Source organism: Cibotium barometz, unplaced genomic scaffold, assembly GCF_041138505.1.
Source record: "Cibotium barometz isolate CiBa-2024 unplaced genomic scaffold, ASM4113850v1 ctg512, whole genome shotgun sequence".
Classification (NCBI taxonomy): domain Eukaryota; kingdom Viridiplantae; phylum Streptophyta; class Polypodiopsida; order Cyatheales; family Cibotiaceae; genus Cibotium; species Cibotium barometz.
The window spans coordinates 82,810-94,898 of record NW_028229452.1 but is presented as its reverse complement, the minus strand read 5'-3'; positions in this window follow the sequence as shown (position 1 = coordinate 94,898).

The window sequence follows — 12,089 nt, the reverse complement described above, 5'->3', positions numbered from 1 at the left end:
TAGTGATTTTGCACTATCTTCGCCCCGGGAACCAACTTCGGCACGCTGGAAGAAGTGATTGTGATGCCAAAATCCATGCACGAAGTGATGTGGACATATCAGAATTTCCCTAGCACAAGTCCGTGTGGTCCTTTCTCTGATAAGATCTTGGATCCTCAACTTCTAATTGTCCGAATCCGGGTTCTCGAAAAAGATACACGAGCGTGGCAAATGGCGGAAATTTCCAACCGTGGTCCAAACAATGCTGAAGAGGCATGAAATTCGAATCATGCATGGACAAATGTGTGGCAAGCCACCCGGATCTTTCTTGTTGTGTTCAGATGTGATTCGCACTTATTTCGGACCCGAAACTCTGTTATGGCGATTTTGCACTATCTTCGCGCTGGGAGAAGTGATTGCGATGCCCAAATCCATGCACGGAGTGATGTGGACATAGAGAAACTTCCCTAGCACAAGTCCGTGTGGTCCGTTCTCTCTAATGGGGTCCCGGATCCTCAACTTCTAACTGTCCGAATCTGGGTTCTTGAAAAAGATGCACGAGCGTGGCAAATGGCAGAAATTTCCAACAGTGGCCCCCAAACGGCATCGAAGAGGCATGAAATTTGAATCCTGCATGGACAATTGTGTGGCAAGCAACCTAGATCTTTCTTGTTGTGTTAAGATGTGATTCAGACTCATTTCCGATCCGAAACTCTATTATGGCGATTTTGCACTATCTTCGTCTCGGGACCCAACTTTGACGTGCTCCGAGAATTGATTGTGATGCCCAAATCCATGCACGGAGTGATGTGGACATAGAGCAACTTCCCTAGCACAAGTTAGTGTGGTCCATTCTCTGATGGGGTCCCAGATCCTCAACTTTAAACTGTCCAAATCCGAGTTTTTGAGAAAGATGCACGAGCGTGCCAAATGGCAAAAATTTCCAACCGTGGCCCAAACGGCGCCCAAGAGGCATGAAATTCAAATCATGCATGAAAAAATGTGTGGCAAGCAACTTGGATCTTTCTTGTTGTGTTCAGATGCGATTCGGACTTATTTCGGATCCGAAACTCTGTTATGGCGATTTTGCACTATCTTCGTCGGGACCCAACTTTGACGCGTTGGGAGAAGTGATTGCAATGCACAAATCCATGCACGGAGTGATGTGGACATAGAGGAACTTCCCTAGCACAAGTCTGTGTGCTCCGTTCTTTGATGGGGTCCCAGCTCCTCAACTTCCGAGTCCTCGAAAAAGATGTGCGAGCATGGCAAATGGCAGAAATTTCCAACCGTGGCCCAAACGGCGCCGAAGAGGCATGAAAATCGAATCATGCATGGACAAATGTGTGGAAAGCAACCCGGATCTTTCTTGTTGTGTTCAGATGCGATTGGGACTCATTTCGGATCCGAGACCCTGTTATGGCGATTTTGCACTATCTTTGCCGGGACCCAACTTTGACGTGCTGGGAGAATTGATTGTGATGCCTAAATCCATGCACGGAGTGATGTGGACATAGAGTAACTTCCCTAGCACAAGTCAATGTGGTCCAATCTCTGATGGGGTCTCGGATCCTCAACTTCTGGCTGTCCAAATCCGGGTTCTCGAAAAAGATACACAAGTGTGCCAAATGGCAGAAATTTCCAACCGTGGCCCAAACGGCGCCGAAAAGGCATGAAATTTGAATCATGCATGGAAAAATATGTGGCAAGCAACCGGGATCTTTCTTGTGAGGCTCAGATGCGATTCGGACTCATTTCGGATCCAAAACTCTGTTATGGCGATTTGGCACTATCTTCACCGATCGGGACCCAATTTTGACGCGCTGTGATGCCCAAATCCATGCACGGAGTAATGTGGACATAGAGCAACTTCCCTAGCACAAGTCTGTGTGGTCCGTTCTCTGATGGGGTCCCAGATCCTCAACCTTTAACTGTTCGAATCCAGGTTCTCGAAAAAGATGCACGAGCGTGGCAAATGGCGAAAATTTCCAACCATGGCCCAAAATGTGCCGAAGAGGCATGAAATTCGAATCATGCGTGGACAAATGTGTGGCAAGCAACCCGGATCTTTCTTGTTATAATTAGATGCGATTCGGACTTTTTTCGGATCCGAAACCCTGTTATGGCGATTTTGCACTATCTTCGCCGTCGGGACCCAACTTTGACGCGCTGGGAGAATTGATTGTGATTCCCAAATCTATGCACGGAGTGATGTGGACATATGGAAACTTTCCTAGCACAAGTCCGTGTGCTCCGTTCTCTGATAGGGTCCCGGATCCTCAACTTCTAAACTGTCGGAATCCGGGTTCTCCAAAAAGATGCACGAGCGTACCAAATGGCGAAAATTTCCAACCGTGGCCCAAACGGCGCCGAAGAGGCATGAAAATCGAATCATGCATGGACAAATGTGTGGAAAGCAACCGGGATCTTTCTTATTGTGTTCAGATGCGATTCCCACTCATTTCGGATCCAAAACCCTGTTATGGCAATTTCGCACTATCTTCGCCGGGACCCAACTTTGACGCACTGGGAGAATTGATTGTGATGCCCAAATCCATGCACAGAGTGATGTGGACATAGAACAACTTCCCTAGCATAAGTCAATGTGGTCCGTTCTCTGATGGAGTCCTGGATCCTCAACTTCTAGTAGCTGTCCGAATCCGGGTTCTTGAAAAAGATGCACGAGCGTGCCAAATGGCGAAAATTTCCAACCGTGGCCCAAATGACGCCAAAGAGGCATAAAATTCGAATCATGCATGGACAAATGTGTGGAAAGCAACCGGGATCTTTCTTGTTATGCTCACATGCGATTCGGACTCATTTCGGATCCAAAACTCTCTAATGGCAATTTTGCACTATCTTCGTCGGGACCCAATTTTGACGGGCTGGGAGAAGTGATTGCGATGCCCAAATCCATGAACGAAGTGATTGCGATGCCCAAATCCATGAACGAAGTGATGTGGACATAAAGCAAATTCCCTAGCACAAGTCCGTGTGGTCCGTTCTCTGATGGGGTCCCGGATCCTCAACTTCTAACTGTCTGATTCATCCGAGTTCTCGAAAAAGATGCACGAGCGTGGTGGGCAAATGGCGAAAATTTTCAACCTGACCCAAACGGCATCGAAGAGGCATGAAAATCGAATCATGCATGGACAAATGAGTGGCAAGCAACCCAGATCTTTCTTGTCGTGTTCAGATGCGATTCGGACTTATTTCGGATCCGAAACCCTGTTATGGCGATTTTGCACTATCTTCGCATGGGACCCAACTTTCACGCACTGGGAGAATTGATTGTGATGCCCAAATCCATGCACGGAGTGATGTGGACATATGGAAACTTTCCTAGCACAAGTCTGTGTGCTCCGTTCTCTGATGGGGTCCCGGATCCTTAACTTCTAACTGTCCGAATCCGTGTTCTCGAAAAAGATGCACGAGCGTGGTAAATGGCAAAAATTTCCAACCGTGGCCCAAATTGTGCTGAAGAGGCATGAAATTCGAATCATGCATGGACAAATGTTTTACAAGCCTTCCGGATCTTTCTTGTTGTGTTCAGATGCGATTCGAACTCATTTCGGATCCGAAACTCTGTTATGGCGATTTTGCACTATCTTCGCCGTCGGGACCCAACTTTGACACGTTGGGAGAAGTGATTGCGATGCCCAAATCCATGCACGGATTGATGTGGACATAGAGAAACTTCCTAGCACAAGTCCTTTGGTTCGTTCTCTGCTGATGGGGTCCCGAATCCTCAACTTCTAAACTGTCCGAATCCGGGTTCTCGAAAAAGATGCACGAGCGTGCCAAATGCCAAAAATTTCTAACCGTGGCCCAAACGGCGCCAATGAGGCATGAAATTCAAATCATGCATGGAAAAATGTGTGGCAAGCAATGCGGAGCTTTCTTGTTGTGTTCCGATGCGATTTGAACTCATTTCGGATCCGAAACTCTGTTATGGCGATTTTGCACTATCTTCACCGGGAACCAACTTTGACGCATTGGAAGAAGTGATTGCGATGCCCAAATCCATGCATGGAGTAAATGTGGACATAGAGAAACTTCCCTAGCACAAGTCCGTGTGGTCCGTTCTCTGATGGGGTCCCGGATCCTCAACCTTTAACTGTTCGAATCCGGGTTCTCGAAAAAGATGCACGAGCGTGCCAAATGGCAAAAATTTCCAACCATGGCCCAAACTTTACCGAAGAGGCATGAAATTCAAATCATGCATGGATAAATGTGTGGCAAGCAACCTGGATCTTTCTTGTTGTGTTCAGATGCGATTCGGACTTATTTCGGATCCGAAACCCTGTTATGGCAATTTTGCACTATCTTCGCCGTCGGGACCCAACTTTGACGCACTGGGAGAAGTGATTGCGATGCCCAAATCCATGCACGAAGCGATGTGGACATAGAGCAACTTCCATAGCACAAGTCTGTGTAGTCCGTTCTCTGATGGGGTCCCGGATCCTCAATTTCTAACTGTCCGAATCCGGGTTCTCGAAAAAGATGCACGAGCGTGCCAAATGGCAGAAATTTCCAACCATGGCCCAAACGGCGCCGAAGAGGCATGAAATTCAAATCATGCATGGACAAATGTGTGGCAAGCAACCCGGATCTAGCTGTGTACCATGCAGATCAACAAAACCAATTACTCTAAGAAGAGACCTACTTCACATGACGAGAACCAAGGAGCTACAATTGTATTCGATCTAGCTCTACCATGTGGTGGAGCTAGAATGCATCGATTTAGTTGTGTACCATGTAGATCAACAAAATCAATTACTCCAACAAGAGATCTACTTCACATGACAAGAACCAAGAAGCTAGAATTGCATTTGATCTAGCTCTACCACGTGGTAGAGCTGTATCCAACCTAGACCACATCGTAGAGCTAGAATGCTTTGAGGTCTAGCTCTACCATGTGTGGAGGAGCTAGAATTGCATCTGAGGTCTAGCTCTACCATGTGGTAGAGCTAGAATGCATTGATCTAGCTGTGTACCAAGCAAATCAACAAAACCAATTACTCTAAGAAGAGACCATGACGAGAACCAAGGAGATAAACAAGTGTGTTGAATGGCGCTGGGACCCAACTTTAACGCGCTAGGAGATGTGATTTGTGATGCCCAAATCCATGCACGGAGTGATGTGGACATAGAGCAACTTCCCTAGCACAAGTCTGTGTGGTCCGTTCTCTAATGCGGTCCCGGATCCTCAACTTCTAACTGTCCAAATCCGAGTTCTCGAAAAAGATGCACGAGCTTTGTAAATGGCAGAAATTTGCAACCGTGGCCCAAACGACGCCGAAGAGGCATGAAATTCGAATCATGCATGGACAAACGTGTGGCAAGAAACCTCAAACTTTCTTGTTGTGTTCAGATGCGATTCGGACTTATTTCGGATCCGAAACTCTGTTATGGCGATTTTGCACTATGTTTGCCGGGACCCAACTTTGACGCACTGGGAGAAGTGATTGTGCGATGCCCGAATCCATGCACGAAGTAATGTGGACATAGAGCAACTTCCCTAGCACAAGTCCGTGTGGTCCGCTCTCTGATGGGTCCCGGGTCCTCAACCTTTAACTGTTCGAATCCAGGTTCTCGAAAAAGATGCATGAGCATGCCAAATGTGGCAAAAATTTCCAACCATGGCCCAAAATGTGCCGAAGAGGTATGAAATTTGAATCATGCATGGACGAATGTGTGGCAAGCAACCCAGATCTTTCTTGTTGTGTTCAGATGCGATTCGGACTTATTTCGGATCCAAAACCCTGTTGTGGCGATTTTGCACTATCTTTGTCGGGACCCAACTTTGACGCACTGGGAGAAGTGATTGCAATGCCCAAATCCATGCACGGAGTGATGTGGACATAGAGCAACTTCCCTAGCACAAGTCTGTGTGGTCAGTTCTCTGATGGGGTCCCGGATCCTCAACTTCTAATTGTCCAAATCCGGGTTCTCGAAAAAGATGCACAAGCATGCCAAATGGCGGAAATTTCCAACCGTGGCCCAAACGGCGCCGAAGAGGCATGAAATTCGAATCATGCATAGACAAATTTGTGGCAAGCAACTCGGATCTAGCAATGTACCATGCAGATCAACAAAACCAATTACTCTAAGAAGAGACCTACTTCACATGACGAGAACCAAGGAGCGACAGTTCTATTCGATCTAGCTCTACCATGTGGTGGAGCTAGAATGCATCGATTTAGCTGTGTACCATGCAGATCAACAAAATCAATTATTCCAACAGGAGATCTACTTCACATGACAAGAACCAAGAAGCTAGAATTGCATTTGATCTAGCTCTACCACGTGGTAGAGCTGTATCCAACCTAGACCACATCGTAGAGCTAGAATGCTTTGAGGTCTAGCTCTACCATGTGGAGGACCTAGAATTGCATTTGAGGTCTAGCTCTACCATGTGGTGGAGCTAGAATGCATTGATCTAGCTGTGTACCATGCAAATCAACAAAACCAATTACTCTAAGAAGAGACCATGACGAGAACTGAGATAAACAAGTGTGTTGAATGGCGCTGGGACCCAACTTTAACGCGCTAGGAGAAGTGATTGCGATGCCCAAATCCATGCACGGAGTGATGTGGACATAGAGCATTGTCCCTAGCACAAGTCCGTGTGGTCCGTTCTCTAATGCGGTCCGTGGTCCTCAACTTCTAACTATCCGAATCCGAGTTCTCGAAAAAGATGCACGTGCTTTGCAAATGGCAGAAATTTGCAACCGTGGCCCAAACGGCGCCGACGAGGCATGAAATTCGAATCATGCATGGACAAATGTGTGGCAAGAAACCCCGATCTTTCTTGTTGTGTTCAGCTGCGATTCGGACTTATTTCAGACCCGAAACTCTGTTATGGCGATTTTGCACTATGTTTGCCGGGACCCAACTTTGACGCGTTGGGAGGTGATTGGGATGCCCAAATCCATGCACGGAGTGATGTGGACATAGAGCAACTTTCCTAGCACAAGTTCCCATGGTCCGTTCTCTGATGGGGTCCCGGATTCTCAACTTCTATAACTATCCAAATCCGGGTTCTCAAAAAAGATGCACGAGCGTGCCAAATGGTAAAAATTTCCAACCGTGACCCAAACGGCACCGAAGAGGCATGAAAATTGAATCATGCATGGACAAATGTGTGGCAAGCAACCCAGATCTTTCTTGTTGTGTTCAGATGCGATTTTGCACTATCTTCGTCGGGACCCAACTTTGATGCACTGGGAGAAGTGATTGCGATGCCCAAATCCATACACGGAGTGATGTGGACATAGAGCAACTTCCCTAGCACAAGTCTGTGTGGTCCATTTCTCTGATGGGGTCCCGGATCCTCAACTTCTAATTGTCTGAATCCGGGTTCTCGAAAAGGATGCATGAGCGTGGCAAATGGCAAAAATTTCTAACAGTGGCCCAAACGGCACCGAAGAGGCATAAAATTCGAATCATGCATGGACAAATGTGTGGCAAGCAACCCATATCTTTCTTGTTGTGTTCAGATGCGATTCGGAATCATTTCGGATCCGAAACTCTCTTATGGCAATTTTGCACTATCTTCACCGGGACCCAACTTTGACATGCTGGGATAATTGATTGTGATGCCCAAATCTATGCACGGAGTGATGTGGACATAGAGAAACTTCCCTAGCACAAGTCAGTGTGGTCTGTTCTCTGATGGGGTCCCAGATCCTCAACTTCTAACTGTTCGAATCCGGGTTCTAGAAAAAGATGCACGAGCATGCCAAATGGCAGAAATCTCCAACCGTGGCCCAAACGGTGCCGAAGAGGCATGAAAATCGAATCATGCATGGACAAATGTGTGGCAAGAAACCCGGATCTTTCTTGTTGTGTTCAGATGCGATTCGGACTCATTTCGGATCTGAGACCCAGTATAGACGCGCTGGGAGAATTGATTGTGATGCCCAAATCCATGCACGGAGTGATGTGTGAAAAGATGCAGGGGGGAAGAGAGCTTGACCTCTTGCAAGCACACACACACACTCACAAAACCCTAATAGAGAACACACAAGGTGAGAGTCTGAAATCTTCTTCTTCTCTACTCAACACTCAACACACCATATACAAGAATAAGAGTACACACAATATGAAAGGTACTCAACCAAATACATACACGGGTTCTCTATAATGTGAACCCAACTAAATGAGCTGGTGCTATAACTATGCCAGTCTCTAGAATGGCTGTCACACAGCCTGTCATCCCACTGGCTGCATATCTCCCATGATCTCACCAACCATGCCAGTGGTGTAAGTGTGGGGCGCCTATCCCCCAGGCGGGTCATCAGTGGTGGCCACCACCTCACTAGACGAGCTCGATATCTCAACACTCCCCCTCGAGCTCAACTCCATCTCATGTACACCAAGCGAAGCCCTGAATCTGCGGAGCTTCTCTGTACCCAATGCTTTGGTGAAAATGTCAGCTACCTGATCCTCTGTGCTGACATAAACAAGGTCAAGATCTCCTGCCAAGACCTTCTCTCTGACGAAGTGGTAGTGGACCTCTATGTGCTTTGTACGAGCATGAAAGATTGGGTTCCTGGCCAACTGTATACTGCTAATGTTGTCACAGAAAATGACAACTTGTCTATCCACCACTGATAGACCCAAATCTGCAAGTAGCTTTCTCAACCAAGCTACCTCACATGCTGCCATAGCAGCTCCTCTGTACTCGGCCTCTGTACTCGATAGAGCAACCGTAGGCTGCTTTTTGCTGCTCCAAGTCACAGCAGCACTCCCCAAAGAAAACATGAATCCACTAGTAGATCTTCTATCTGAGATACTACCAGCCCAATCAGCATCTGTGTACCCATGTACACATATCTCTGTCCCAGTCTCATAGAATAGTCCACAATGCAAAGTAGACTTCACATACCTCAGTATGCGTCTCACTGCATCCAAATGTGGTTTCCGTGGAACCTGCATAAACTGACTCACCAACCCAACAGCATAGCTCAAATCTGGTCTGGTGATCGTCATGTAGATCAAACTTCCTACTATGCGTCTGTACATAGTAGGATCCTCCAAGATCTCTCTTGAATCTGCACTCAACTTGCCATTCTGATCCAATGGCACAGAAATAGGCTTACAGCCTGTCATACCATACTTGGACAACATGTCCAAGCCATACTGTCTCTGCAGTAATCCAATACCATGTGGTGACCTAATCACCTCAATGCCCAAGAAATATCTGAGCTCCCCCAGATCCTTCATCTCGAACTTCTGTCTAAGCAAGATCTTTACATCAAAGATCTCTGCATCATGGTCCCCCGTAATGATCGTCATCTACATAGATGACAACAAGCACAACCCCTCTATCACCATGTCTCACATACAATGAGAAATCTGCATTGGCTACATGAAAGCCAATAGTGACAAGATATTCAGAAATCTTGTCAGACCATGCTCTTGGTGCTTGCTTTAAGCCATACAAGGCTTTCTTCAACTTGCAAACATACTCGGGGTGACCCACATTCTCATAACCAGGTGGCTGCAACATATACACCTCTTCTTGCAAATCCCCATGCAAGAATGCATTCTTTACATCCATCTGATGTAAAGACCATTGCTTTGACGCAGCCACTGCTATCACAACTCTCACCGTTGCCATCTTGGCAACTGGGCTGAAAGTTTCCTCATAATCAATCCCATATGTCTGCGCATATCCTTTGGCTACCAATCTAGCCTTGTACCTGTTTATGCTTCCATCACTGTTATGTTTAACTTTGTACACCTACTTGCATCCAATGGCTTTCTTGCCTTCAGGCAATTGCACTAAATCCCAAGTCTCATTTTCATATAGTGCATCCATCTCCTCATCCATAGCTTTCTCCCAACACACATTTCCAACAGCCTCATCAATGCATGTGGGCTCAACAACCTGCACAACCTTTGCCATATATGCATAGTGATGTGCCACATAACCATCATAAGTAAACCTCTGCACAGGGTTCTTCACTCTCCCAGATCTTCGTAGCTTTTCATTCATGGCTTCCATAGCCTTCTTTACACCAAGTGTTCTCAGCTGGGATCCCAAGCTCCTCATCAAGGCTCATATCTGAGCCACTAGACTCTCCATCAACGTGAGAATGCCCTGCAGAAATGTTAGGCATACCAAGGGGCTCAACCACTTTCTCTTTTCCTTTACGTGATGTAGTAATCACATTTGCAGGACTGGTATTATGACGCAGCCTGCCACTCCATGGTCTATCAACAGACACACTAGATGAGGACTCTCCTGGTCCACTCAAAGACTGTGATTGCTGACCTGCATTCTGTGCAACCACACTTTCACTCACATCAGCCCCAACAGCTTCTTTTTCAGTAGCATACCAGCTGCTCATCTCATCAAAGACAACATCCCTGCTTACCCTCAACTCACGTGTAGTAGGGTTATAACACCTGTATCCCTTTTGCTCAAGGGATATCCAATAAACACACATTTTTTAGCTTTCGGATCCAGCTTGGTTCTCAGCTCATCTGGCACATGCACATATGCAATGCATCCAAAGACTGATGAGACAAATCTGGTTTTCTGCCAGTAAACCTCTCCTCTGGAGTTACATCATGTATGGCTGCAATTGGAGTCCTGTTCATGATGTATACTGCTGTAGAAACAGCCTCAGCCCAATAGCAATGCGGCATATTCTTCTCTTCCATCAATGCTCGCGCAATCTCAGCAATGTGCCTGTTTTTCCGCTCAGCAACTCCATTTTGCTGCGGAGTGTATCTGCATGTGAACTGTCTCCGAATACCATTCTTCTTCAAAAATTCAGAGAACTCATTGGAGAAGTATTCTCCCCCTCCATCTGACCTTAGGCACTTGACATATTTCCCTGTTTGCTTTTCAACCAAAACTCTGAAATTCTGAAAGTGAGTGAGTGAACACCTCACTCACTTTCATGAAATATACCCACACTTTCCTTGAGAAGAGTGAGTGAACACCTCACTCTTCTCTTTCATGAAATATACCCACACTTTCCTTGTGTGGTCCATCAATGAAAGTCACATAATACCTGTAGCCTCCCATAGATATGGTCTTCGTAGGACCCCATACATCTGAATGCACAACATCTAGTGCATTTCTGCTCACATATCTGTTACGTGGAAAGACATGCTTTGTTTGCTTCCCAAATTGGCATGCTTCACATATTTTCTGCATACCTTCCAGTTTAAATTTTGGCAGCCCTGTCACAATTCCTTTTGTCTGCATAGACTTCAATCTCTGCACATTTACATGTCCAATTCTTTTATGCCATATGTCTGTGTCTGCAACAACTCCTGAACCATTTGCAAACATCGCAGCACTCATTTCAGGCATGTCTACATTCAACGTAAACATTCTGCCCACTCTATTGCCTTTTGCAACCAACCTGCACTTATCTTTGAAATCTTGAACATAACACCCATCAGGGTTAAACCGAACCTGCAAACCCTGCTCAATCATCTGGCCAACTGAAACCAAATTCTTTGTTATGTTTGGTACATGAAGTACATCTGCAAGGTACTTCACTTTGCCATCCTGCATAAACAATGGCACATCTCCAACATGGGCAATTGGATGAGCAGTGTCATCCCCTGTTTCCACAAAACCTGGTCTTTCCGGGTTTTTCATATCCTTGAACCACTCCCCATGACTTGTCATGTGGTTCGAAGCGCCTGAATCCACATACCATACATTATCTTTTTGTGCTGCATTAACATTTTCAGACATGGCATTCACAACATGCTGCATAACAAACAACCTTTCATTATCCTCATTATTTCTGCTTGAGGATGCATAGTTGTTTTGCTGCACTTTCCCATTTTGCATGTCAACCTGCTTCTTATAACATTCTGACTGCACATGTCCAGTCTTACCACAGTAATAGCATTCACGTGCATCATTGTACTGCCTTTGCCAATTTCCACGTCCTCTTTGACTCCCCCTGCCTCTGAATTTGCCTCTTCCACCTGCGTGTTGTTGTTGTTGTTGTTGATTCTGGGACTGTTGTTGCTGCTGCTGCTGGCCATAATTCTGATTACCTGTTCGGCCACCTCCTTGACCGCGTCCACGGCCTCCTCTACCTTGTCCTCTTCCTGAACTCGTGTAG